The sequence below is a fragment of the Artemia sp. Qi Xiang Cuo genome, chromosome 3 (assembly GCF_049724085.1).
Source record: "Artemia sp. Qi Xiang Cuo chromosome 3, ASM4972408v1, whole genome shotgun sequence".
NCBI classification, from domain to species: Eukaryota; Metazoa; Arthropoda; class Branchiopoda; order Anostraca; family Artemiidae; genus Artemia; species Artemia sp. Qi Xiang Cuo.
This window is the reverse complement of record NC_142796.1, coordinates 23,307,963-23,331,636: the sequence shown is the minus strand read 5'-3', so window position 1 is coordinate 23,331,636 and position 23,674 is coordinate 23,307,963. Positions and strand designations below refer to the sequence as shown.

The window sequence follows — 23,674 nt, the reverse complement described above, 5'->3', positions numbered from 1 at the left end:
GGCCTTTTTTCCAAATTTTCAAGAAAATTTGCAATTGGAAAGATAAGATTTTTCAAAGCACTAAAAATACCTATGTTTAATAAGCAAAGTGTTGAGAAGGCGGCAGTCCCGCTTATATAGAAAGTATTTATATTTGTTTCAAGTTTTAAACTTACTCCTTGCTTTAGTTAAAAACCGCTTTCTAGTTCTTCAATTGCATGTCATGATACTGTAAAACTTTATGAATGCAGTGCTATTGGTAACGCAGAAAAAACAATGAATAATTCAATCATCTTTATTTGAATTTTGTTAGTAATCGAATAGTTCACTGTAGTGAACAATATTTACGGAACGATCATACTAAGTACTACTTAATACTCTAAAAAACTGAATTTTGATACCAACAGATCCATCAAAAGACTTTGACGATAATGCTGATTTCAAACAAAAATGTTTCATTAAGTTTAGTTTGACCCATCAAAAGCTACGAGCCTGGGAAAATTTGTCTGATTTTCAAAAAAAGGTGGAAAGCCCCCTCGAAGTCATAGAATTCTAATGAAAATCAGACACCATCAGATTCAGCGTATCAAAGAACCTGACTGTAGAGGTTTCAAGCTCATATCTGCAAAAATGTTAAATTTCGTAAGTTTGCTAGAAGAAAGATCCCGGATGCGTGTTTACTTGTTTTTTTTTTCATGGGTGATCGTATTGATCCAGTTGGCACAGACCGTCGAGAGAGGGTTCATTATAATGAAAATAAATGATTATAGTGCCCTTTTTAAGTGACCAAAAAATTGGAGGGAACTAGGCCCCCTCCCACGTCAAGTTTTTCCCAAAATCGTCCGATCAAAATTTCGTGAAGGATTTTTTCTTCAGCATAGTTGAAAGGCCCAATAACTATGTCTTAAGAGATAAAATGACCCCCTACAGCCCCTGGGGAAAGGTTTTTAAGTTATAAAATTTACCCATTGCTTTATTTATTATTGGGAATATGGATACATTCTTCGGGTTGGGAGGGAAGAAATTTTCTGCTGGGAGGATGTTACACGGGGAGAAATGTCCATGGAGAGGGAAGTTTCCAGGGGGGTGAACTTTTCTGGGGAAATTTTACACTTGGTGAATTTGTCATAATTCCTACACAAAATTCCTTTATGTCTTGCTTCTTCTTTACTGATTCAATTTTAGGTGTTGAGGTGCTATGATTAATTGCTCGGGGTAAGTTTTTGCCACGACTGAATTTCCCTGAGGATATTTTTGTGGGAAGGGGGATTTTTCCGTGGAGGGGGCCAGGTATCCTGGCGTTATTAAAAAAAACAATCAGAAATTCAATTTAAAAACAAGTTTTTTTCAACTGAAAGTAACGAGCTAGATTAAAACTTTTTTTTATGATATTTTTACGGATATTTCTTAAGAATATTGATAGTTTTGAACTTTGTTATCAAACATTAAAATGTTTATTGAATTTAGAATCAATTGCTTATAAAAAATAACACGTTATTAAAGCAGTTTGTTCAATGTAAAACAATAAACCTAAGAATAAGAAAACCAAACAAAAATTTGTATTGTGGAGAGGGTTGTCTCTGTACCTGTGACTGTGCGGCTGGGGTTCAGATACTGTGCGGCTATAGGGTGTGTTATTTCTCTCCACTCACTGTGATCAGTTTTTGTGTACAAGAAAAAATTATTTTATCACAATTTAATTAGCCCTCTTTAGATTTTGTGTTGAAATGAAGATATTGTTGGCGGTTTTCAATAAAAATTTTGAAACGCAATATAAGTAAAGAGCAATAAAGTTTCAATTTAGTAATCTTTTTGACATGGAAGAAGTTGTCGTAGAAACTTTGGAAGGTGCTCATTCAGCTGAAAATTGAAAGTTTTAGTGCTTTTTATAAGAATTAAAGGGATTGATACCAATCCATTTCCCTCCCGAGCCCGTTTTCACTACTCTTCTTCCAAAGATATTTGATCAAAATTAGCCATTTTGTTCATAATGGTCAAAACGTCATGAAGTTTCACCGTAATGTCTTCATCCTTTTTTTTGTTAACCCAGGATATAGCCCTCCTCACCCCCTTCTAAATCATAAATACTACATGGAAACAATCGATAAGTTGCATAATTTCATTCTTGCCCCAGGGTCTGTTGGGGGCGAGGCATAACTGATATATGAATTTTAGTTGTCTGGTATTTAGCCCCCTTCCCCTCAATTACTTTTCGACATCCCTTTCAACAAGCCCAGAGGGTTTCACCTTAATACCCTTGGCTCTTCTAAGGCTATTGCTGATAGAAATTTTTAACAACCCACATGCAAATAATATGCTCTGGTGTTGATAAAAAACCTTTTTAAAATTGCCTGAAAGCAGTCGCAATTGGAAGTGGTCACAGTCGCAAGTAGTTGCAGTCAAATTAATGAATGGTCGCAGCCGTTGCTAAAGAAGCAGCAATAGGGGGCCTGAAAGTTTCAAGTTAAAACCCTTAGCTGTTCCTAAGATATTACATATACGCCTTTTTTATAAGCCATTTGTCCATAGTGCCCTTTGATTTAGTTAAGAAATACCCCTCAACATTCACTAGCGTTTCGCATTGACACCCTTAGTCTTTTGGAACACATGTGGTTTGAAACATTCCCTCCTTTCTTAGTGATAAATCATGTGTTTAAACAGTCAAAAAACTGCATAATTTTATATTGCCAAATAATTTGCCCCAAAATAACCGTAATATTTTATCAATCATCCTTACGTTTTTTCTCTAAATAATTATTTTTCAAATTTTATTCCTCCTTCCATATAACCATAATGCACACAGTGGATATTTATTTAGTTCAAGATACCTCACATGACCCACAGAAGTTTTACATTTATACCCTTACTATTTTGTTACACAACCAGATACGAACATAATTCCCTTTTCCAATGACAAATCCTGTGTAAACAATCAAAAAGTTGTTCATTCTATAAATTGTCAAATATTTTTCCCTAAATAACATGGGCGCGGGTAGGGAGACCATGCCCCCCCCCTGGATATTTGTTACTATAAAGTAGTTATTAGGAATCCAAAGAAAATAGAGCAGAGTAGAGAAAAACCGGTGAAAAAACGTGTGCTGCTCCATTATCGGCTGCCTGCCAATAGATTTTGATCCTTTAGAAGGAAAACACAAGTTCTAATTTATGATTGACTGACCCTTCTCAATTTTTCAAGAAACATTTTTTCTAGATGATTTGTTTCTAGCAACAACAACAAAAAAAAACAATCACATTCTTCATGGTAACAAACGGCAAGTAAATTACGTCCTTGTTAATAACGAAAGCATAAAAGCTTACCTATTCATGACATTAAATCAAAGAATCAGCTTCTTATGGTGATCCTAAATATGTATTTGTTAGTAATTGGTGCAGTTATTAGTACACAAGAAAGTTTATATGATTATAGTAAACAACTTAATTTGGGGTAATTTCGGTAAAAATATGCCGTCAACTTTTGCTTGCAACTTAAGAGCACCCTTGAGCTGATATATGAAGCCACCATAATCAGAAATGTTTCCCCTAAACGGAATGCTGGGAATTTTTTCCCCCTGAACGGATAAGTTTTTGTCCTTTCCAGCAGTGATTGTATTTACCTAGTTGCCACTTAGAACAAGATATAATTTTCTACGGTTATGAAGTATAAAGGTGTCAAATATATTGGTTTTTGGTATTTAAAACTAAAGTAAAACTAATTGACAAGCATTTTTATTTGATTTTCTTAATATTAGTTTTAACGTTTTTCTTTAACCAAACTACTTTGATAATGCGTTACTTTTTATAAACCCTTAGCAGTCTAAAGGCATTATATATTTTGATGTTTGATAACCAAATTTAAAACTGTCAATATTGTTAAAAAAATATCCGTCCAACGCTTCGACATTGCTCAACAGAACAGACATCTGGGAGTTTATATCTTAGTTTTTATAAGTAGGCTATTTTTTCGTCTATTGTTTGTAATTACTTACTTTTTTTATTTTTATGTACTTTTACTTTAATTTGTCTCTAAGCACCATTAAATAAAAAAAACAAGATTTTTCAACTGAAAGTAAAGAGCAACATTAAAAGTTATAACGAACAGAAATTATTATGTATATGAGTCGAGTTGCCCCCTCTACAACACCTCGACCTTCACGCTAAAGTTTTTCGACATTTAAAAAAAAAAATTATGTATTGCTCTAATTAAACGACCTTTGTCTTCCAGAAGTGGTTTTTAAAGAATTGGGACACAATTTAAAGAGCAAGGTGTTGAGGAGGGGGCAAATCCCCTCATATACGTTATAATTTCTCCTTACTTACCGTCAGTTATCATGAACTATTTGATCAACATCAAAATCCAAACAGAGATCATTGAAATGTTGATCTTTTTTCTGCGTTACCAAAAGTATTGCATTCATAATTCTTTACAGTCTCATGAAATGTAATTAAACAAATAGAAAAGATTTTTCAACTAAAGTATGGAACAAGTTTAAAACTCAAAACAGATTGAAGTTACTTTGTATATAAGGGGGACTGCCCCTTTTCAACACCCTGCTCATTAAACGAAAGTTTTTTAGTGCTTTGAAAAATCTTTTTTTTTCAATTGCAAATTTTCTTTAGAATTTTGACAAAAGTCAAACTTCACAATAAAGAGTAAGGAGTTAACGATGAGACAGACTTATGATCTTTTACATAATTGAAGCCATCACAAGCTTTGCAATAGCATTTTTTATCGATAAATGCATTGCATTCATTTATTTAAATACAATGAAGTACTTGATATAAATAGAAAAAGGAAAACATTACAATTCAAAATTGTTGAAAACTAGGTTCCTAGCAGTATTTGTCACCCCAAAGAATTTTAATGGCGGGGTTGAAAGTGGCCTGCCTTGCTTTTCCCCCCTCTGTGCTGGTAGATATGGGAATTTAATATTTTAGCTGTATAGAGAAACATTTTAATTAATTCCGACTCCTCTCTACCTCTTTTAACATTTATCTGAAGCCTCATGAAGAGTAAGCAATGTGTCCATTAATATCTACTTTTTTAGGAATCTACCCTATCCCCAACTAAAGACTGACTCACCCCTCCTCCCCCCCCTCAGTGACGCGGGTACACAATTACAGATAACCAAAGGTAGCCTAATTTCATTACAAATAAAGTGAATCAACTTTGTTGAATCCAGTACTGTCACCGTTTGGCATTACTTCTTTTGCAACTGAGAAGCATAAAATATAGTTATTGGTACTTTTAAATCAATTAACTTCTCACAATTTTAAATTGATTGCAAATTTGTCCTCTTTGGGGTAAAGTGGTAGTTTGGTGCCATAAATTGGCAGAAAGCTAGACTTTCCTCTGGCCCTACGTGTATGGTCATTTAAAAAAGAGCTTTCAATTTACTTTTAAATTAGCTTTCTACCATCTGTCTTGTACCTTCACTTGTATACTAACACTCCTTTGAAAACAAAAGTAAAAAACCTGCATCGCAGTTGTCTCTTCTGAAAAAAAAAAAAAATGCGAAACAAAACATTTTGAAGACTGGAACTTGAAACCTCTATTGCAAGTGTTATATGAAATGATTTTTTTATTAAGGGATTTTCAATAAGATAGCTCATATTTCTGGGGCTGTTCCCCTTTTTTTTCAAAAACAAGTCAAATTTTCTCAAATTTTAGTTATGGGTGGGTAACAATAAACTGAAATAATTTTATACATTTAGAATCGGCACAAAAAGCCAATACTTTCAGCCTAGCAATTTTCAAGGGAATTCCATCTTTAGTTTTGGTGAATATTTGCCCAAGTCACTTTCTACTTCCAGTTTTTTTTTTTATCACACACTATTTGATAAGATTCTCCTGTGACAAAAATTGTTTAAACCTATTCATTTTATTTAGTTGTATAGGTCAATAAAAAGAAAGAGGATACATTTGACACCTGGATAGTAAGCTATAATTGAGTTTTTTCTTTCACTTTTCGGTAAGTTTTTAAAAAGGTGAATATAAAAGGGATTTAAGTTCGAGGTGGAGAATCGTCCTGTTATGAATGAGGTACATTTTACATGGCCGGTATAAAATCAAGACGTAAGATAAGATAAGATTTATTGCTGAAAAATGGCTATCACAAGCCCAAAAGGGCCGAATTCGCACTTTAGCGTCAAATACAGCGAAAAAAGAACAACAAAAACAAACAATTAAACAACAACAGAAAATTATAAAACGGTCAATGTCAAATACGAAAAAACGTTAAAAACAAAAACAAAGTACAAAGTAAACTCATAAAATTATAAGGCCAATGTCAAGTCAGCAAAAATCCCCCCCCCCAAAAAAAAAAACACGTAAAAATAAAATGGGTAAAAATTACAATTAAAAAAAAAACATAAGTTAGTTGGTAACTAACAAAAATAAATAAAAAACCTCCAAATTTGAAAAAGGGGCATTAAAATTAATAACTATGTGGTAAAGAGTGAGTGCGGGGGGGGGGGGGGGCAGCTGACATTCACTGGTTTAAAATGTCAACAATGGAAGGGATAAAAGTTATTCAATATATTTCAGTGCAAACTATTATTGGGGCGAGAAGGGGGATTTTTGTTGAAACAGAACAAGGGAGGCGGGGTCGAAGGGGTAAATATGGACCGGGGAAAAGGGGAGTTGTTCGAGGGTTATGAAGGGCATTGTTAGCAAAACGCAAGGTAATTTTTGCTCTCCTTTCCTTAAGGGTGACAAGATTAGCTCTCCTAAGAAGGGAAATATAAGGTACTTTACCCTCATTGAATATAATTCTTAGACACCTTTTTTGTACTGCCTCTATTCTATCCGACAATTCAAGGGAGATGCCAGGATGCCAGACAAGACATGCGCACTCAAGGTTTGTGCGTAAAAATGACAGGAAAATCCTCAAACAGTACGAATTAGGGCATTTAAATTTTTTAAGGAGTTTAAGGAGGGAAAATATGGCATTTGCACGTTTTAAGATGTCATTAATATAACAATCCCATTTTAAGTTGCTAGAGATGGTAACACTCAGTAATGTCATAGGGGTAACTGACATTTCAGGGGGGATTGGACAGGAGAAAGAAGGAAGAGCTTTAAGGAAATTAATAGTAAGAACAGTTGACTTTAAATGGGTTGACTTTCATATCATCAGTAAGAGCTTCGGCTGATATCGATTCCGAGATGTACATTGGGTTGCTTTTGGAATTTTTGGAACATGTCTCTAAGACAGTTAGATCATCAACGAATTTCCATCTATCCGGGAAATAAACACCAAGGTTGTTTATCATTGTAAGACATAAAATTGGACCTAAGAAGTTTCCTTGGAGCACAACATTACAAATTGAGAGGGGCTCAGTATATACATTTAGGTATTTCACGACTTTCGTTCTGTTAGAGAGGAAAGACGCAATTATTCTAATTAAATAAGGGTCAACTTGAAAGTCATTAGATAGCATTTCTATATTGTGGTTGATTAAATCAAAAGCTTTTTGCAAGTCAACAGCGATAACATTAAGCCAGGTATTGGGGTTTTTCGAGTGTGTTGCATATTGTGTCCATAAGGTGAACAAGATAGTGGGTAGTAGATGTAGAGCGTAGGTTCCCGAATTGTCTTTGGTCAACATTTGGGATTATTTTTACTTTCGACCACTCAGCTAAAAAGCTTTCATATAACTTCGAAAAAACTGGAGTAAGAGTAATGGGACGGACACCATCAAAATCTTGATTATTACCTTTCTTTTTTACGGGAGTAATAAAACCTAATTTGAAACAATTTAGAAATTTACCAGTAGAGGTAATTTCATTAAAAAGTAAGGACAAAGGCTCTGAGAGATTGTCGGCAAAGGCTTTAATTAGTACAATCGGAATGTCTAATGGACATGTACTACACTTTTAATGTTCTTAATTTTTGCATCCACATCCGAGGGCGAAATAATGGGAAAATTGAGAGAGCACAAATCATAAGGAGTGTCAAAAGAAAGGGGAGGGATGTTCTTAACTATGGAAGAAAGAAACCTGTTCAGATCATTGGCTGCAACTGAAGGGTCTTCTTGGAAATGGAAATCTATAATATTATTTTTTTTTCCAACAAATTTTCTTTATTCTATTATACCATTGTTTTGGCTTTGTAGAAAATAAATCCTGGACTTTGCATTTGTAATATGAAGAAGCAGATTTACCTATTTCTTTTTTTTATATGTTTACGCAGTGAGTTCGCTTCGGATGTTTTACCACTCTTTAGTAGATTCAATTTAATTCTAAATAGTTTTTTCAGTTGGCTAGTAATGTATGGTTTGTCATTAGAACATGTTTTTACTTTTTTCACAGGGAAGGAATTTATGTATTTTTTTTGAACAGATTTTGGAATTTATAGACTTTAAAATTAATGTCATTTTTTCCTTTGAGGGACAGCCAATTTTCATTGGTACTCCAAGATCCAAATGTGTAAAGGCCATCATTGGAAATGTGGCGATAAGAGAAAACAGTAACAGAAAAAGTATGATTAAAGCTATTGAGAGGCTTCGTTAATAAACAAAAATGGTAAATTCCTCCTAATGGGGGCAAGGGTACAGGAGGGGCATAGAAAGCCTGCATATTGGTGCAAATCAAATCAAGGGTTGAATTTCCTTTTGTTGTTGGTATTTTTACTATTTGTTTTAAGTTTAGGGAACTACAAAGGTGATTTAACTTTAGATCATTAGCATCACCTACTAAGAAAATACTGGCGTTTGGGAATTTACATAGGACAAAGTCGGCACTACTATGCAGTTGTCGGTAGAATCGCTGTCTTTGTGCAGCGTTTTGATTTGGGGAATAATAGAAGCAGCAAAACACAATCAAATTAAAGGGGCGTGGTAAAACTTTGGGTCTTACACTTACCCAAATGATTTCATCGTAATCTGAAAGGCTGGGAGTATCACCCAATGCAATTTAATTGGGTGAAAGGTACGTGGTATCTATCCAGGCAGGATGATTTTTGAGCATCTCTAGTCTTTCTGTAAACTATTCTAAGGATAGGAAATTGCATAAAGACAAGTCTACATCTGTTATAATCTATGGAAGCAATAAATCTTTCTGTAATTTTGGTTTGAATCAGATTTTCTTTTAAGATTATATGCATAATAATTAAATACATTATTGATTAAATAAAGCAATCCTTTGCCAAGAACTTTTGTTTAAGATTTGCTGTATTTTGTTTCATTTTGTATGCAATTTAATTACTCCTTTTTTTGAGAGTTTTTCACTAAAAGTATTTAAAAATAAACTTATTCCTACAAAAATGAATATCCTGAAATATAACCCCTGTCCTCCAACCACCCTTGATATTTTAGCGTCTGCCCCCCTGGAAGATTTTCTGCCTGTGCCCTTGCTAAATAAGTGTATTCTTTCCTGTGAACGTTTTATCAAACGTCCTTACGTTTTTCTTTAATTGACCCTTCTTTTTTTTCAAATTTCTAGTTTTTTCTCAATTTGACTAAAGGGTAATACTGAGAGAGAAAAAAAATTCTACATATCTGTCCGCTTTTTGCCTTTTTTCGCGATTTTATCTTTTAAAATCAGGTGAGAGCTTGAAACCCTGCTATTCAAATTTTGCAGAGTCAAGTTAAGGACCGCCTTCTAAACCTGTTTGTATTCATCAAAAGATAACCACCCCGTTTTTGCACAGTAAAATCTCTTCTGCATAGTTAATTTTCGGTTTTCATATCGTCCAGCCTTAAGGATAAAATTCTGGAAAAGCTACTTTTTGCTATCTTGGAAATCAATTAGGTTAGGAAAATAAAACTCTCAGTTGTAAATCCAGGGCCAAAAACATACTCTAGGAAGGTATTACCTTAAATTGCAGCTTAGAGTAAAATTAAGGATTTTCATCCTTAACTCAAAATGACCAGAAATTACTATTAAAGAATAAATGAAAAGAAATTAAATAAACAATCATGGCAAAAAAAAACATACAACAAGTAATAAAATAAATGAATAAATAGAACTTAAAGCAAGTAATGCTTAAATTGAATATGCAAATCAAGCTTACAACAAAAAAAAAAAAATTGCTATTGAAGTATAAATGAAACTCAAAACAAACAGAAATTAAATAAACAATCAATGCAAACAAAAATACAACAGATGTTAGTGTAAATGAATTAATAGATCCTAAAACGAGTAAAACTTAAATTCATATGCAAATAAAGCTTGAAACGAACCAAAATCTTTACAAACAAGAATTTGGGTATTGCCACCTTCTCTCACTGTAAAAGTCTAAACCCTACTGCGTCATTGGCGCTTTACTACAAACGAATTTTATTACAAATATTTTATTTTGTAGTTGATATTGAAAATAAACAATAAAATGTTGAACTGATAAGCTTTCAGCAATTAATATCATTGCACGTCAAATATTCAGTTTAATTTATTAGTTCATTCTAAAATTGTTCAAGAAAAATATAGTTTCAATACAAATAAGAGTTTGGATACTGCTCCCTTCCTTATCTGTAAAAACCAAAAGCCTACTGCATCATTGGCACTTCACTGAAAACTAATTATATTACAAAATTTTCTTTTCCAGTTCTTACAGCATTGAAAATGAAAATATAATTACAAATGAAGTAAAATCTTGAACTGACGGATCTTTCAACAAGTAATATAATCATATATTAAATGTTCAATTTGATTTTGTTCATACTTTCCAAGACTGTGCAAGACACGTATAGTTTTCAGTAAAGCGCCAATGATGCAGTAAGTTTTAGACTTTTAAAGTGAGAAAAGGAGGCCATACCCAATTTCTTGTTTGTAGTGATTATTGTTTATTTCAAGCTTGATTTGCATATTCAATTTAGATTTCACTCGGTTTAAGATTTATTTATTCATTTACATTAATATGTATTTTATGTTTGTTTGCATTGATTGTTTATTTAATTACTCTTTGTTTTGAGTTTCATTCATACTTCAATAGCAATTTTTTTTTGTTTTTGTTTTAGCTTGATTTGCATGTTCAGTTTAAGCATTACTTGCTTTAAGATCTATTTATTCATTTATATTATTACTTGTTGTATTTTTTTTGCTATGATTGTTTATTTAGTTTCTGTTCATTTTGGGTTTCATTTATTCTTTAATAGTAATTTCTGATTGTTCTGAGTTTAAATTTTAACAAGTATTTGTATCTGCTGATCTTAACTTGAAAATTGCTTTTACTTTTCTTTGAAAAACTTCTTTTTTAGAAAGTTTTTTTTTAAATTAATTTTTGTTCATTTTTGATTGCATAAAGTTTCAAGTTTTTGTTCAAAATCAAACTTTTTTTTTCAAAATCAAATGTTCATCAAAGTATCAAAACTGGTATCAAAGTAACAATATCTAAGTAAAAAAATGAGTTTGTGTCAACCTTGGAGTTTTTATTATCTGATGTTTGAGTGATTTTTAACGAAATGACTATCTCAAAATTTTTATCAGATGGATTTGCAGGAAAAGGGCATGGGGGGAGCTAATTGCCCTTTGATCTCTTTTGACCCTTTAAAAGTAAATCAGAACTTCCCATTTTCAATCAAATGAACCCTCTCTGAAGTTTACATGACCATTCCTTCTATAAGAACCGTAAATGCCCCCAGGGCATAACTTACAACGCCTGTCGCCAGGCCATGGGGGGTTGTGTCAACCACTGATTTTAATATTGGGTGTTACTATTTTTAACAAAATAGTCACCTCAAGTTTTTATCAGATGGGTTTGGGGATGATAAAGGCATGGAGGGGGTAGGGGCTAGTTGCCCTCTGATCTCTTTTGACTCTGAGAATGTGAACTAGAACTTTTAATTTCCAATCAAATGAGCCCTCTCTGAAGTTTCTACAAGTATCTCTTTATAAGAACCATATACGACCCCAGGACAAAACTTACAATGCCTATCCCCTGGGCCCTGGGGGGGTTGTGCTGACACCAGAGTTTTTACTATTTGACCTTTGAACTATTTCTAGAAAATGGCTATCTCGAAAATTTTCATCAGAGGGGTTTGGAAAAAAAGGGCAAGGGGGGGGGGGGACTAGGGGACCTCTAATCGCTTTTGACTTTGAGAAAGTGAACTAGAACTTCAAATTTCCAATCAAATGAGTCCTCTCTGAAGTTTATACAAGCATTCATTCCATAAGAACCATATATTTCCCCATATAACTTGCAATGCCTGCCCCTGGGGCTTGGGGGTTGTGCTAATACAACAGTTTTTTTATCTGACCTTTGAACTATTTTTAACAAAATGGCTATTTCAAATTTTTATCAGATGCATTAGGGGGGGAGGGGAGGGGAAGGGGCAAGGGTTGCCCTCTGATCTCTTTTGACTCTTAAAAACTGAACTAGAACTTTCAATTTCTAATCAAATGGGCCCTCTCTGAAGTTTATAGGAGCATCCCTTACATAACAGTTATATATGCCCCCCAGGCATAACTAACAATGCCTACCCCAGGCCCTGAAGGATTGTGCCAACCCTGGAGTTTTTGTTCTATGATCTTTGAACCATTTCGGAAAAAACGGCTCACTCAAAGTTATTATTGGATGGGTTTCACTAAAACAGGATGTGGAGAGGGGGGCAAGTTGCCCTCCAATCTCTTTTGACTCTTAAAAAGTGAATGAAAACCTTCAATTTCCAATCAAATGAGCCCTCTCCAAAGTTTATACAAGCATCCCTTCCATAAGAACCATATATGCCTGGGCCCTGGGGGATTGAAAAAAGGCATGGGGAGGGGGCTAGTTGCTCTTGTATCTCTTTTGACTCTTAAAAAGTGAACTCGAACTTTTAATGTCCAATCAAATGAGCCCTCTCTGAAGTTTATACAAGCATCCCTTTTCACAAGAACCACATATGCCCCCAGGGCATAACTTACAACGCCTGCCCCTGGGCCCTGGAGGGTTGTGTCAACTGTCAACACCTGAGTTTTTGTTATCCAGCTTTTGAACCATTTTTCACTTAATGGCTATCTCAAAATCTTTATCGGATGCATTTGGGGAAAAAGGGACATGGGGGGGGGGGCTAGTTGCCCTCCAATCTGTTTTGACTCTCAAAAACTGAACTATAACTTTCAATTTCCAATCAAATTAGTCCTCTCTGAAGTTTTTACAAGCATCCCTTCCATAAGAACCATATATTCCCCCAGGGCATAACTTACAATGTGTGTCCTTGGGCCCTGGGGGGTTGTATTGACCCGGGATTTCTGTTATATGATCTTTGAACTATTTTTAAAAAATGGTTATCTCAAAGTTCTTATCAGATGGGTTTGAGGAAAAAAGAGCATGGGGGGGGGGGCTAGTTGCCATCCAAACTCTTTTGACTTTTAAAACGTGAACTGGAACTTTCAATTTCCAATCAAATGAGCCCTCTTTGAAGTTTATACAAGCATCCCTTCCATAAGAACCATATATGCCCCAAGGACATAACTTACAATACCTTATAATATACTTATAACTTACAATAGTTCACACATACAGAATATATGGTCTTATGGAAGGGATGCTTGTATAAACTTCAGAGAGGGCTCATTTGATTGGAAATTAGAAGTTCTATTTCACTTTCTCAAAGTCAAAAGGGATTAGAGGTCCCCTAGCCTCCCCCCCCCATGCCCTTTCTTTCCAAACCCATCTGATGAAAATTTTTTAAGATAGCCATTTTCTAAAAATAGTTCAAAGGTCAAATAATAAAAATTCTGGTGTCAGCACAACCCCTCAGGGCCCAGGGGATAGGCATTGCAAGTTTTGTCCTGGGGTCGTATATGGTTCTTATAAAGGGATACTTGTAGAAACTTCAGAGAGGGCTCATTTGATTGGAAATTAAAAATTCTAGTTCTCATTCTCAGAGTCAAAAGAGATCAGAGGGCAACTAGCCCCTACCCCCTCCATGCCTTTATCATCCCCAAACCCATCTGATAAAAACTTATGAGGCAACTATTTTGTTAAAAATAGTAACACCCAATATTAAAACTCAGTGGTTGACACAACCCCCCATGGCCTGGCAACAGGCATTGTAAGTTATGCCCTGGGGGCATTTATGGTTCTTATAGACGGAATGGTCATGTAAACTTCAGAGAGGGCTCATTTGATTGAACATGGAAATTTCTAATTCACTTTTAAAGAGTCAAAAGAGATCAAAGGGCAATTAGCCCCCTCCCCCCATGCCCTTTTTCTGCAAATTTATTTGATAAAAATTTTGAGATAGTCATTTTGTTAAAAATCACTCAAACATCAGATAATAAAAACTCCAAGGTTGACACAAACCCATCTTTTTTACTTTGATATTGTACCAGTTTTGATACTTTGATCAACATTTGATTTTGAAAAAAAAGTTTGTTTTTGAACTAAGAAATTTAAAAAAACTTGAAACTTTATGCAATCAAAAATGAACAAAAATTAATTTGAAAAAAACTTTCCAAAAAAGAAGTTTTTCAAAGAAAAGTAAAGGTCATTTTAAAGTTAAGATCAGCTGATACAAATACTTGTTAAAATTTAAACTCAAAACAATCAGAAATTACTATTGAAGAATAAATGAAACCCAAAATGAACAGAAACTAAATAAACAATCATAGCAAAAAAACATACAACAAGTAATAATATAAATGAATAAATAGATCTTAAAGCAAGTAATGCTTAAATTGAAAACTAAATCAAGCTAAAACAAAACAAAAAAATTGCTATTGAAGTATAAATGAAACTCAAAACAAAGAATAATTAAATAAACAATCAATGCAAACAAACATACAATAGATATTAATGTAAATGAATAAATAAATCTTAAAACGAGTGAAATCCAAATTGAATATGCAAATCAAGCTTGAATTATACAATAATCACTACAAACAAGAGTTTGGGTATGACCTCCTTCTTTCACTGTAACAGTCTAAAACCTACTGCATCATTGGCGCTTTACTGAAAACTATACGTGTCTTGAACAGTCTTGGAAAGTATAAACAAAATCAAATTGAATATTTGATATATGATGATTTTAACTGTTTAAAGATCCATCAGTTCAAAATTTTATTTCACTGTAATTTTATTTTCATTTTAAATCCTGTAATAACTGGAAAATACAATATTTGCAACATAATTCGTTTTCAGTGAAGCGCCAATGATGCTGTAGGCTTTTGGTTTTTACAGTTAAGGAAGGGAGCAGTATCAAAACTCTTGTTTTTATTGAAACTATATTTGTCTTGAACAATTTTAGAATGAACTAATAAATTAAACTGAATATTTGATGTGCAATGATATTAATTGCTGAAAGCTTATCAGTTCAACATTTTATTGTTCATTTTCAATATTAAGTACAAAAGAAAATATTTTTAATAAAATTCGTTTTCAGTAAAGCATCAATGATGCAGTAGGTTTTGGACTTTTATAGTGAGAGAAGGAGGCAATGCCCTAACTCTTGTTTGTAGTGATTTTTGTTCATTTCAAACTTGATTTGCATATTCAATTTAAGTTTTACTCGTTTTAGGATTTATTAATTCATTTACACTAACATCTTTTTTATTTTTGTTTGCATTGATTGTTTATTTAATTTCTATTTGTTTTGAGTTTCATTTAAACTTCAATAGAAATTTTTTTTTTTTTTTTTTTTTAAGCTTTATTTGCATATTCAATTTAAGCATTACTTGCTTTAAGTTCTATTTATTCATTTATTTTATTACTTGTTGTATGTTTTTTTTTGCCATGATTGTTTATTTAATTTCTTTTCATTTATTCTTTAATAGTAATTTCTGGTCATTTTGAGTTTGAATTTTAACAAGTATTTGTATCTGCTGATCTTAAGTTTAAAATGGCCTTAACTTTTCTTTTTAAAACTTCTTTTTTGAAAAGTTTTTTTAATGAATCTCAGAAAATGGTTAGGTTAGGGAAACTTTAAAGGATGGATCAATAGACTAAAGTATGTCCTGGGAAGGTATTTTGAAGTACCCACCTCTGCTCCTTCTTTCTCTAGAGGGCACTGACCTTTGATGACCTTTAAAAATCTTTGTTTTATACAAGTGATATCTTGCAAAATAGATCTTCTGCCTTAATGAATGCAAGAAAAGTATTTTCAGTTTCATAGCCTTGCTCTCAATTTATGAGGTTTCAAAGATCTGCAAATAGGCTACATTTCTTAAATTTACAAAAAAAAAAAAATCGACTGACATGGCTTAAAATTCTACTCAAACAACAGGAATTGCATTTCTAAAATTAAAACCAGAGAAAAATGAACAGAAAATTATGGTATACTGCTATTTTGTTAAAATTCCAATAGGTACATACCTGTCAAGGAGAGAAATTGATCAGAAATAGAAATTGGAAGATTGTCAACTAAAGTTCAGCACCCATGCAAAATCTGTATTGTTGTCTGCCCTCCAGTCTCTTGGAATGATCAAAAGAACTATCTCTAGCATACAACCAAGGGTGTTTATGAAGCTCTACAAGGCACTAGTTTGCCTGTGCCTAGAGGTTGGAATGTCCCTGGCATCAATCTATTTCAAGAAGGACAAAGAAATTCTAGAAAGAGTTCAACAAAGAGCAGCCAAAATGGTCAAAGGCATCAAATAAATGCCATACAGAGAGCATTTATGTCACTTGAAGCTTCCTACTCTTGCAAACCGGAGGAAACATGGTGACATGATAATTACCCACAAAATTATTTCCCAAAAGGTTCTCCCTTGTCTCCTTACCCCCTCCCCCCCAGAGCATTCTGTGACTAGAGGTCATTCCAAAAAGATCTTCAAGAAATGCTCCTTAGTCCAAGAAAGAAGCTATTTTTCAGCCAATGAGTAACAAACTTGTGGAATCTACTCTCTGAAGATACAGTGGCAGCTGATTACACAGGTGCATTCAAGAAAAATCTAGACAAAGAATGGCTAAATCAAGAGTTGCTGTACAACTGGGAAACTGCTGAGTCCTCAACCCAAATTTAGCAAACAACCCATAGAAGTCATAACAGAGCATTACAAGAATGAAAATCCTTAATTTCACTCTAAGCTGCAATTTAAGGTAATACCTTGCTAGAGTATGTTTTTGGCCCTGGATTTACAACTGAGAGTTTTATTTTCCTAACCAAATTGATTTCCAAGATAGCAAAAAGTAGCTTTTCCAGAATTTTATCCTTAGCTTAAAATCTTTGCAAGATAGAAAAAAGACACTCAACTAGAACTTTACCTTTTGAGCTAACAGACTATAGAGGTTTTTCTGCTGTCCAACTGTTTGCAAATAATGTTAGCTACCAGGTATTTGTTGGACAGCAGAAATAGAACTACTAGCTAACAGAATTTTTTTGTTCTAAGCACTCTAACAATTCTTTCAAACAAGTATTTGACTTGTTAAAGGTTTTCCTTAACAATGTAAGCTAACAGTTTTTAGCTGGATGGTGGAAATACTATTGCTGGGAACATTACTAACTAATAGTTTTCTGATTGGTCAGTGCAAAACCCCCTTTTGATTTTAGGTACCAATATATAATTGAGGCTATTGAGAAGGAAATTGGTTCAAAATATCCTTCAATAATCACTTAATCATTCCTGAGAGTGCTTCACTTAACTTTGGTAAAATTCTGCTTTAGCTGCTTTTGGCTATCTTGGAAAGGGGTTAGGTTAGGAAAATGACTTTCAGGGATGGGCCTATAGGCTAAAGTATGTCCCAGGAAGGTATTTTGAAGTACCTACCTCTACTCCTTCTCTCTCTAGAGGGTCCTAAAATTTGCCTAGATGACAGGTATACCTATTGAAATTTTGAAAAAAAACAACATTTTACCTTAAATTTCAGTTATGTTTTTTTTTTCTCTGGCTTTAGTTCTGAGAATGTAATTCCTGTTATTGGAGTAGAATTTTAAACCATATCAATGTTTTTTTTTTTTTTTTAATTTAGGAAATGTATATGCATACCTTTAAAATCTTATAATTGGGATTGAGCAAGGTTGTGAAGCTGAAAACAATTTTGTTGTACTTCAGTTAAGCAGAAGATGTAATTTGGGACATCCACCATATGGCTAATTCATTTGTGACAAATGAATAAATGATAAATAATAACAATAAATAAATAAATGATGTAAAGTTCATTTGTGATACAAATGGATGTTATGTTTAGATTGAGGATCCAATTCTAGGTATATATTTGCACATTAGGGGGGTGGGGGTATATATTTTATGAATATATAGGTCCTAAGAAATTCATGAATTTCTTAGAAAAACAAGGAAAGAAGTGAAGATAAAGGCTCTCCCCCTGCAAAATGTGTTAAATAGGATTATTCTGCATATTATGGAGTAAGAATTGCTTTCTTAATATGTTTCCTTATGTCCAGCTGGACTCCTAGGCTTAAAATACTGGTTGGCCAGTTGGCTAATTTAAAGATTAGTATATATATATATATATATATATATATATATATATATATATATATATATATATATATATATATATATATATATATATATATATATATATATATATATATATATATATATATATATATATATATATATATATATATATATATATATATATATATATATATATATATATATATATATATATATATATATATATATATATATATATATATATATATATATATATATATATATATATATATATATATATATATATATATATATATATATATATATATATATATATATATACACTGTCAAATTAGCCATCTGGTAGTATCCCTGTATTTTGCAAGGTTTCACTTTCATAACACGCAGATTTTTAAAGGTCATCAAAGGTCAGTACCCTCTAGAGGGAGAAGGAGTGGAGGTAGGTTATTCAAAAAACCTTCCCAGGACATACTTTAGCCTGTAGACCAAACCTTAGCCTAACCCCTTTCCAAGATAGCCAAAAGTAGCTAAAGTAGAATTTTACCTTTACTTTACCCCTAATATACAAAAATAAGGACAAAATTTTATATTTCCTATGCCTTTTGTCAATGTAACACTTGTACTTCAACATAATAGCCTACCTATAAAATGAACCAACATTAAAATAATGAACAGATAGAAAAATACACTGGATTAATATAACTTGAGCTGTACATTTGAATTTTAAATAAGGTTAGGGGTGGAGTGGTAAATTTTTTGTTGTTCAAATTATTGATTTATGAATAAAGTAAACATACCACTCAGCAGTAGCGTATCCAGGATTTTATTTTTTTTTGGGGGGGGGGGGCGTCAGTCTACCTTTTTATAGCAGTCATGTGAGCAAGAAAATTATCTATCATAGTGCAAGATTTCAGGCGGGGGTATGGGGGGAGGTATCTAGGTAAAGAAACAAAAAGTACACACTTGTCATGAGTATTTCTAGTTGTAGACTTTTTTTTTTGAGAATGGATGACAAAATTTTGCCAACAAAGTCAGAATTAAAAAAAAAGTTAGAAGCAGTGAGAGTTTCTATTTTGGGGCAAGTAGATGTTTTGGAACTGCCACAAAGTTGCAGAATTTAGAAAAAAAGTGCATTATTCCTTATATTTGCCTATGAAACCCTTGTTATAGAGAACCAAATAAACAAAAAATAATATTATATCAAAGACAATTGCCCAGAATTTGGTTTTGGAGGGGTGGGGGCCTCAGTCTATCTAATATAGCAGCCATGAAAGCAAGAAATGTATTGATATTAACATTGTTTACAGAGGATGAAGCACAATTAAAGTTTAAAAAACAGAATCAACTGCACTTAGAGAAACAAGCAACGAAAGACGACCTAACCTCTCGCAGTAACAGCTACCAGTCTTTTTTGGCTGCAAATTGATTAGAAACTTGGTCAACATTGACCTGGATATTGTGGTTCACGGTCATATGAGCTAGTCCGTTCAGACGCCAGTTGAGCTCTGCAGATAGGTTTTTAATTGCTTAAGACAGCTAAAGCTCCTCTCAGCAGAAGCAGTAGTCACTGGTAATGTCTGAAAAATTGTCAAAAGCCTTTGAATGCATGGGAAAAATTTTGCATTGCATGACACAAGAGTCGAAGCAACAGTTGATGGTTTCTCAGACATTCCAAGCCACTTCTGTTTCGAAAGAACTAACTCACATTTGAGCACATGTCTACCCCCATGAAATCCCTTGTAAACAGCAACAGCGTTCACAAATTCATTAATATTTAATGACTTGCTGTTAGCTGGCAAAAGCCTTCTGATTTTGAGATGCCTCCTGATGGCACAAAAATCTTTGATCAAGTTCTTCAATAAGTGAAGCAAAGTAAGGTTTGAACAATGACTTGCAATAAAAAACCTTGATGGACTCATTATTGTTGATGGACTTTATACAGATAGACCTTGGAACAGCCAGAGTCACATTTAATTCTTGTGCAAGCTTGTAGGCTTTCTGAAAAATTGTTTCAAAATTATTTTGCTTAGACTGCAGTAAAGTATCAGAACATAGCTTAACATGCCAACAGCACTCAACTAAGTCTAAATCTTCAGCTTACAGCACCTTAGAGACAGAGAGCATTATGGCACTTACAAACTCTAGCATAGCCATTGTGAACATAAAACTAAATTTGGTTGCTGCTGAAACCAATGCATTTGCTTTTGAATTAACTTCCGTATTGCACCGTATGCTACCAACTATTTCCTCAAGTACAGAAATAATTGCACAATACTAAGACATAAAAACTAAAATGCAATTGCAATGCTCCATCCATCTCGTTTTGCACAACTTCACAAGCTTCCTCACAGGACTATTGGGACAAACAACAGCAACCGCTTCTACAAACATATTTGTTCTTTTTTGGTGAGGATGATAACAATGATATAATCTGCTGTATAGTAGCAAAGGTTCACCTAACAAGTCCTACCCTACTAATTTTACATAAAGCCAAATTTAAGCTGTGCAATGCACAGTGGGCATAGATCACATGTGAATATTTTTTCCTGATTTCTGCCTGTGCACCAGAATAGCAGCCTGACATGTTGCTGGCCCCATCAAAACCAACCCGCACAAATTTTATTATTTTTAAGGCAAATGCAATGCATTGGCTGATGATTTGTTCTGCTACTGCAGAGCCGGTGAGATTTCCACAAACAGAAAATCCAAGAAACCACTCTTCAAGTAAAGCATGAGTTTCATATTAGTATCTGACTACATGAACTAACTAGAACTAATTAGGCTTGTCAGCATGTACATCAATAACTGTACAATGAACCTGAAGAATCCTTTGATGCTATATGCTGATGACTGCAAGCTCTTAGGACTAGCCCAGAATGACCTAAATCTGTCAACTATGCAAGAAGATCTGGACAGACTATCTAGATGGTCATTGGATTGGTGTCTACAGTTCAATGCCTTAAAATGTAAAGTTCTACATCTTGGACGCAATAATCCAAAACTTGCATATCACATCGGAGATGCCCAGCTTAAGGCAGTCAGTGAGGAGAAGGACCTGGGGGTTATTGTTGACAATGAGCTGAAGTTTCACTGCCACACACGAGCTCAAGTTGCAAAAGCAAACCAAGCCCATGGCCTCATAAAGCAAATATTTACCACCAGGAAGTTGGGAGTGATTACAAAACTGTACAAAGCCATGGTCCGTCCTCACCTGGAATTTGGCATGACCCTAGCCTCTTTTTACTTTAAGATGGATGTGAAAGTACTTGAGAGTGTCCAAAGAAGAGCAACTAAGCTTATCTCTGCATTCCAAGACAAATCTTACAAGGAACGTCTCACCTTACTCAAACTCCCTACCTTAGTATACCATAGGAAAAGAGGAGACATTATAGCAACTTGTAAGTTGCTAGAAAATGACCTATTAAGTCATGTCATTTCCCTGTCCTTCTCAAATACCACAAGAGGACACACCAAGAAGCTGCAGGCCCCCGTTACATCAAGCAAGACTGCCAACAGTTCTTCTCAGTCCATTCTGTCCCACTCTGGAACAGCCTATCCAAAGCCACCGTCCAATCTAAAACTCTAGATACCTTCAAGAAAGGAGTTGATCAAGATTGGGCCAACGCTGAATGGAGGCTGAACTGGGATTTCAAATCATAACCTTGAAACACCCCCAGCAAGATTTCTACAGGAGGCTCAACACCACCTTATCTTACTGGAAATGCGATTTAAGGTAATTTTCTTTCTTTCCTCTCATGTGACCTTTCCATTTTAATGCTTAGCTTACACTGGAATTATAGCAGCGTTTGAAACTTTGAATGAACTATCACCTCTTGGTCTGATTCCTTATTGCAATTTATTCATTGCAGAGAAGCTAGTGCTTATAGCTGCAGGGGTTAAATAGTGCAAAAAATTCCTTGACATCTTGTTTGATTACAGGAGGTGATTGCACATTTGATGATAAAATAATGATATAAGCTTGCTGGAGAAATGGATAGCTATTTAACAAGAAATGAAAAAAAGAACAGGTGTTGCAAATAACTTAAAAGCATGAATATTTTGGAACTTACTATAGTGGTACTTAAAAAAAAGATGAAAAGAAATTTGAGGGGGGGGGGCATGCTGCTTTGGCCCCCCTGGATATGCTACTGCCACTCAGTGCCTTATTTAATGCTCTTTCCAAATATAATAATCATTTTTGCCAGAGATAAATTTTACCCCACCCCTGTATGTACCAATTCAGGGTATATATTTGAACATTAGGGGGGGGGGTGGGCTTGGTGAATTTTATTTCTGATGTAAATGAGAGGTAAGTTTAGACTTTCTCCTACCCCCCATAATGTACAAATATATACACTGATGGCTATTATATTTGGAAAGAGCATAAAAAAGGCATCAAGTGGTATGTTTACTTTATTCATAAGTCAATAATATGAACGACAAAAAGTTTGGTCAATATATACCAAATCATATTATTGAGTTAGGATTAAAGTGAACTTTTTATATGCTTATTATTAATATAATAAGCATTTCTATTGTAAATAAATTTCATCCCCCCCCCCTATATATGCCAATTCAGGGGTCGGTTAGTTAGATCCGAGATAGGGGGAGGCTTTAATTCATTTCCGATAGAAATGCTTATTATATTCGTAATCAGCAAAAAAAAAGGCATCGAATGGTGTATTCACTTTATTTGAAACTCAATAATATGATTAGGTATATATTAACCAAAAATTTACCAGTGGATTATATTGAATTGCTTTAAGAAATAACATAGGCCTAGGCTAGCAAAAGTAAACCTAGGCTAATTACAAGTTTTGTTAAGTTGTTTTCAAAATTTTATAGTGCTTCCTCATCAATATTGCCAAGTTTGCATCCAAACCTAGTTTTCATTTCGATTGTTTTGAAAGAATTGGTTGGTAACATAGCCAGTAAGTGAGCTAGGCTTGCCTAACCTAGATAGGCTTGAGGACTAGGTAAATGTTTGGAAAGCTTACCAAAGCGCTTGTTAGAAACTGTGGATTAAAAAACTTGATTGTGTAGCAGCAATAAATTGTACTCAAAAGTGGTAGAATGTTCAAAAGTTGTGCAAGTACAGCTACAAGTAAAATGTTTTTATCATACTAAGCATGGAGAACGACTTTCAAAATGTTTGCTTGGGAAAGAGATATTCAGAAATTCCGTTCTCGAATCCTATAATTCGGAGCCACAAAATTAAAATTTTCGCTTCCTTTCTCGAATCTTTAAGTTCGGCGACACAAAATTAAAATTCGGAGGCACACAAATTTTAGGGGGAAAAGCACGAAATGGAATTTCGTTGCAAAAATATAATTGGTTTTAGCTTAGTTTTCAGGCTCCAGAAGGGCTCGGATCCACGTAGGAAATCATACGGTTTAAGGTAGGTTCTAGAGTAAA

At 33.9% G+C, this 23,674-nt stretch overlaps 1 protein-coding gene across 1 annotated transcript in view; it reads right to left on the bottom strand.

The window, feature by feature from the left end:
- Nucleotides 1-23,401, bottom strand: part of Cul3 (cullin 3) — a 200,815-nt gene extending 177,414 nt beyond the window's left edge. Inside the window, exon 1 of the mRNA XM_089086847.1 lies at nucleotides 23,257-23,401. The gene's annotated coding sequence lies outside the window, so the exon portion shown is untranslated. The remainder of the gene's footprint in view (nucleotides 1-23,256) is intronic.
- Nucleotides 23,402-23,674: the final 273 nt, after the last annotated feature.